Below are 6641 nucleotides of genomic sequence, written 5' to 3'. Positions count from 1 at the left end.
ATTTTCATCGTTACCAGTACCAGTGTATTTTCTCTACAATAATGAGGAGTTGGTAGCGCGTAAAACTTCTCGAGGAAGCTATCCACGGGCCGATGACATGAGATAAGCAGGTGCGTCAGATGGCATCTAGTGGCGTCAGGAGGCCGAACGGGGTCAATACTTGCACGCGGAGAAGTACGGACACAACATGGGTGTTTGCTTGTGATAATTATGCAGAAATTTCATCATGAAGATCTTTTTTTGGGGCCACTTCACGTGGATGCGGGATGCATTATTGGGGAAAGCTGAGTGCCAGGTGTGCGGATGATGCAAAAAAGGTGACAACTATGCACTGCGAGGTCAGTTTTTGGCCTGTTCAGGGTCCGTTTGAGGTCATCTAAAAGGCCAAGGGTGCCCAAGTAATAAAGCTAAGTGTGGGAACTGAAAAAACAGAGAGAAGACCAGAAAAAACGTGGAGAAGAGAGGAAGAACAGCCGCAGGTGTGTTTTTGCTCATTTTGGAGCCTGTTTTGGTCGTAAACTGCTCATCCGAGGTCGGATTTGAGCACTTTGACATTGTAGACTGGGGTTTTGGGCCGTTCCGGACGCGATGGCGCTGTCCATTTTGCCAAATTTCTCACTCTTTTTTTACTGTTTTTCTGTGTAATCTTCTCCGGTGAGTGAAGCCTCTACTTAACTTTGTGGTTGTATCTGGTGTATTTCCTCAATACTGTGTAAACTATTTGACCCATTGGTGTTGGGCTGAGCTTCATTGAGTCTAAACAACAACAATTTGCCTCCTTTGAGCTGAATTGAGAGTGTGTGTGTGAGTGTGTATGTGTGAGTGTTGAGTGGGCAAGTGGGAAATCTCTCTCTTTTCACTCCGTCTGTGTGTTTCCTGTCTCGACCAGGCTGGTTGTGTAAGCCGAGTGGTGCCCCATAATGTGTGTGTGTGTATCTTCCCAAGAGTGTGTGTCGGGTAGTTATAGAGGCGCTGTGTGTGTTTTCATCCCGCTCACATTCTTTTGGTGCCCCCATTGAGGATCTTCTTCGAGTACCTTCTGCTTCGAGCTTCGAGCTTCGAGCTTCGAGCTTCGAGCTTCGGGATTACAGGTTGCAGGTTGCAGATTACAGGTTATAGGTTACAGGGACAGGTACAGGTACAGGTAGCTGGAGTACAATGATATACTAGCAGTGGTGTCACTTGCAGTTGTTGTGGGTATGCATCATTTGGCGCCTGTTTGAGCGCATTGTCTACTGGATTGTACATTACTTGTGGAAACTACCATTGTACGCATTTGTGGAGCCATACTTGGTTGTATTTGGCAGTCCCAGCCATTTTTGAGACTTGGTCTGGAAGATAGTCATTTCTGAGACTTGACTATACGCGATTTGCATTAGCCTTCGTGTGAGGGTCGATAGTGTGAGGTTTTATTGAACTGGGGGATTCTCAAATGTGGAGATCCTTTCGGTGATACAGGTAGCTGAAGCACCCTTTTTGTGACCTCACCATAGGCTATGTACTAGTGAGTCCTACTTGATGCTCGGGTTCTATTGTTGACAGTTTATGCATACATAGACAGTCTATATTTTGGGTTCCTACTGCTCTACTTCTGGGGAAACTCTGTCGAAATTTTCCCAAGTTATGATGGCTGGTTTTTTGGTATTTTGAGCCATTTATGCTGTTATGCTGCTGAAATTTGGGCAAAAAATCAGAGGATAAGTCAGGTGTGCCTTCTTGGGAGCTTCATGGTTGGCTTTAATGGATGATCAAAATGGCCCTCATTCCACTCCTTTTCATTTAACTCAAAGGATTCAGCTTAATGTTCATGTGTCCAGGAAGATCTTTTTCCAGCAGCGCATAGTCTTTATGTTTGGGCCAAGAAGATTGAGAGAGATCCTGGAATGTCCTTTGCCTGTTGTCATTCCGATGATTAACTATGAAAACTCATTCGATGTGCATGTGTTTGTCCTTATCTAAAGCTGAGCTCCATTGAAGTTTCTGGGGATTGGGTAGTCAAAAGTTTTGGGTTCTTGCACGTGTGTTCGAAGGGGTTCTCAAAGCATTGTAACTTGGGTAACCATGGCTTTCTCTTATCCGGAATTTCATGGAAGAAGTGGTGAAGATGCGGAAGACTTTCTGGAGCAAGTCGAGGTGGCATGCATAAGCAACAATATGTGTGATGAGGACAAGATTTTGAGGCTATTTGGATTGCTTTTGAAAGATGAGGCCCGTGTTTGGTTCATGGATTTGGAAGCTAAAGAAGAAGTGGCTTCTTCTTATGGTTTGAGTCTTGACAAGTTTATAGAAGCTTTTTTAGAGCGTTTCCAGGTTTTTGAAGATGCAAATGCAGTATGGAATGAGCTCAATGCTCTTAAGCAAGGTTCTTGTCAAGGTGTTGATGCCTATGTACAAGGTTTTACAGATTTATGGACTCGTTGGTGTGTTGCTCTTAAGGATGAGACCCCCCCTTGTTCATTGAAGAAAAGTTCTTTTGTTGATGGTTTGTCACCTTGGTTGCGGTTCGAGGTTGAGTTGAAGACGCCCGAGTCTTTTGAAGATGTGGTATGCATTGCAAAGCACAAGGAATGGAAGTTTAAGCATCTTGAGGAACATGGTATTAGTACAGGTATGCATGTGCAAGATGGATTTGACATGGAAGATGAAGTTAAGCCTAAGCAGGTGAAAAGTAGCCTATCCTATGATGTTTCTCGTTTCTTCCCAAGGTCTATTGTGAAGCGTAAAGAGGTCTTGCAGGTTGACAAGTTTATGGAAGAGCCTAAAGAGGTGAGTAATGCTTTGGATACAGGATTGAAAAGTCTTGAAGAGGATGCATTGGCTACTTGTGTACCTCGTGATTTTGGGTGTGAGTGTGAGTTCGAGGTTATTGATGATGAGCACGTATCTTTGGATACTAGTTCCTTGGGAACTAGGGAAGAGGGCAAGGTTGAGAGCCATTTTGTGGATTTGTTGGATGTGGAGCCTGTTTTGAAGCCATATTTTGATGTATGTGCAGTGATTGAACCGATTTGTGAGCATGATTGTGGTTTAGAGCAGGGATCTGTATTCTTGGAGACTGATGAACCCATGATAGAAGCTATGGATAGTGGTGCTAGCCATGATTATGATATGGATAAAGTTATGTGTGATGATGAGTATGCTTATGATGATGAGAAGGGGTTTGGCATATATGAGTCCAATCTCAGCTATGTGGATGCCTATGCTAGGGATATGTGTGCTGCGGGGATACTTTTGTGCTTTGGATATCAACAACTTTACCTTCACACAATGCTTTTAGCTACTTGGGTGCATGATTTGCAGGTTGTTGCTATGGTTGGTGAAGCCAAGATGCCAGGTGATGAGTCACTTGAACTGTCTCTATCGGATGGGTTGAATGTGGCATACAATATTTATGCTTTTGGAACGCCAGACAGGGCGGATGTGTTAGTTGGATATGCCTATGGTGCATTTTGGTTGATTGTTGACAAATGTAGGCGTGGTGTTTTGATGCTTCTTGTGAATCAGGCAATATGCCTTTGGCCTTTTGATCCAGGTGGAATGAGCATCTAGTAGTGTTGCTGCTGAGCATGAATGCTCTAGCAGGCTAGGGGTGGGCAAATTGTGTCAGGAGTTTTTTGGAGCAAGGGATTGCGCATATGTACATACCCATGCATGGTGCATGAAATAAAGTATTGCCCATTTTCCAGAGCCAGGTGGTTACGTGGGGCCCACATTTGTACAGGTAGGACAAGGTGTACATAGTTCATCGATTTTCATCGTTACCAGTACTAGTGTATTTTCTCTACAATAATGAGGAGTTGGTAGCGTGTAAAACTTCTCGAGGAAGCTATCTGCGGGCCGATGACATGAGGTAAGCAGGTGCGTCAGATGGCATCTAGTGGCGTCAGGAGGCCGAACGGGGTCAATACTTGCACGCGGAGAAGTACGGACACAACATGGGTGTTTTCTTGTGATAATTATGCAGAAAGTTCATCATGAGGACCTTTTTTTGGGGCCACTTCACGTGGATGCGGGATGCATTATTGGGGAAAGCTGAGTGCCAGGTGTGCGGATGATGCAAAAAAGGTGACAACTATGCACTGCGAGGTCAGTTTTTGGCCTGTTCGGGGTCCGTTTGAGGTCATCTAAAAGGCCAAGGGTGCCCAAGTAATAAAGCTAAGTGTGGGAACTGAAAAAACAGAGAGAATACCAGAAAAAACGTGGAGAAGAGAGGAAGAACAGCCGCAGGTGTGTTTTTGCTCATTTTGGAGTCTGTTTTGGCCGTAAACTGCTCATCCGAGGTCGAATTTGAGCACTTTGACATTGTAGACTGGGGTTTTGGGCCATTCCGGAGGCGATGGCGCTGTCCATTTTGCCAAGTTCCTCACTCTTTTTCTGCTGTTTTTCTGTGTAATCTTCTCCGGTGAGTGAAGTCTCTACTTAACTTTGTGGTTGTATCTGGTGTATTTCCTCAATACTGTGTAAACTATTTGACCCATTGGTGTTGGGCTGAGCTTCATTGAGTCTAAACAACAACAATTTTCCTCTTTTGAGCTGAATTGAGAGTGTGTGTGTGAGTGTGTATGTGTGAGTGTTGAGTGGGCAAGTGGAAAATCTCTCTCTTTTCACTCCGTCTGTGTGTTTCCTGTCTCGGCCAGGCTGGTTGTGTAAGCCGAGTGGTGCCCCATAATGTGTGTGTGTATCTTCCCAAGAGTGTGTGTTGGGTAGTTATAGAGGCGTTGTGTGTGTTTTCATCCCGCTCACACCGTTAAAAAGTATAGGCATTACCTATTAGCCAACAAGCTTGTGTTCTTTGTGGACCACCAAGCTTTGTCGTATTTGATCAAAAAGCCATGCAGCATAGGAAGAATAGTGAGATGGTTCATCATTCTTCTGGAATCTGATTTTGTTGTGGTTGTAAAAAAGGGCACTACACATCAAAGAGAAGATCATTTGTGAAGGATTGTTTCAAGAGAATCACCTAAAGGGGTAGATGATGATCTACCAGATTCCTATTTGTTCTCCATGGAAATGATACCTTGATGGTCGAAAAACATGGTATCATTGATGAAAATGGCTCGGGTGGATTCACAAATACCACTTCCTATTAAAATCGGATTAATCGAGCAATTCGCTATGTATCAATTACTAGCTGGTAGGCTATACAAATGAAATTGAGATGGAATATTTCTCTTATGTATTAATCCTGAAGAGAAAAACCAGTACCTAAGTCAAGCACATATTACTGTAGTAGGACTTCACTTTATGAAAGATCAAATTATGCAAAGAATCTTGAGACTTGGAGTATTTTGGCTTATATGAGGAGTGCTGTTTGATCTTTTGTAAAGGATTGTCCTCATATGTCAAAAACAAACACCCATACCTCATGTAACATTGTTTCAAATGTCACCTGTTCCTAAGTGAAGTAACTACTTAGTCACTTACTTATCGAGCCAAACATTTCCTAAGGATATGAGTAAACATCGTCAACGATCAATTGAAACTCAAGAAAAAAACTATGCTCTTATTGGGAGCCAATTGTATCGGAGAGGTAAAGATCAACATTTGTGTCTTTGTGAAAATGAAGACGAGTATATTACGATTATAGAACAAGCACATGCTGGATTAGCTGGAGTTCACTTTTCTAGTGAGACCACCAAAAGAGAAATCTTAATGGCAGGCATATGGTGGCCAACATTTTTTGCAGATGCCAAAGAATATGTTCAAAGGCATAATGCTTGTCAACGAGCAAAAATGCCAACACGTGTAGATAGCATGCCCTTAAGACCAATGATGGGGCTAGAGCTTTCACAAAATGGGGTAAGATTTTGTTGGGCCGATACAGCCACCTGTTTATAGAACCCAAGCTCAATATATCATTGTAGCTACGGATTATTTGACCAAGTGGTCCGAGGCTAAAGAAGCTCAAAATAATGATGACAAAACCACTACCGCATTCTTATATGAGTATGTATTCACGAGATATGGACTGCCAATAGAAATTGTCAGTGATCGTGGAACTCATTTCCTCAATGAGATAATTGAGTATTTTCTTAATGAGTTTGTGGTCATCCATAACAAGTCCGCTCCCTATCACCCCCAAGAAAACGAACAAGTTGAGCATACAAACAAAATTCTTAGCTCGGTATTGACTAAAGTGGTTAGTTCAGGAATGAGAGACTAGGAAATGAATCTCCATGCAGCTCTATGGGCTTATCAAGTTTCATTCAAAACATATTTAAATGCTACACCCTTTAACCTTGTTTATGGTCTTGATGCCATACTGCCAATAGAATTTCTATTGCTGACATTAAGGGTAGCTAAAAATCTTGAGTAGACTGGACATGAATTGTCTGAAAGACTTGAAGATTTAGAAAAGCTAGATGAGCAAAGGCTAACTGCCGTAGCTCACATCTATACACAGAAGCAGAAACAAAAACAGTTTTTTGATTCCCATCTCATCACAAAAATTTTCAAAAAAGGGGACTTAGTTTTAGTCTATTCCCTTAAGCAACACATTTTCAAGTTTAAGAAAAAGGGAAATGGACCGTTTATCATTGAAGATGTATCTCCAAGTGGAGCACTTAAGCTATCCACCCTAGATGGTGAACCAATGGCTAATTGGATTAGTGGATGTCGTTTAAAGAAATACAATTTGTTGC

The sequence above is a fragment of the Adiantum capillus-veneris genome, chromosome 7 (genome assembly GCF_014529385.1).
Source record: "Adiantum capillus-veneris isolate H3 chromosome 7, ASM1452938v2, whole genome shotgun sequence".
NCBI classification, from domain to species: domain Eukaryota; kingdom Viridiplantae; phylum Streptophyta; class Polypodiopsida; order Polypodiales; family Pteridaceae; genus Adiantum; species Adiantum capillus-veneris.
Note: the sequence above shows the minus strand (reverse complement) of the source record.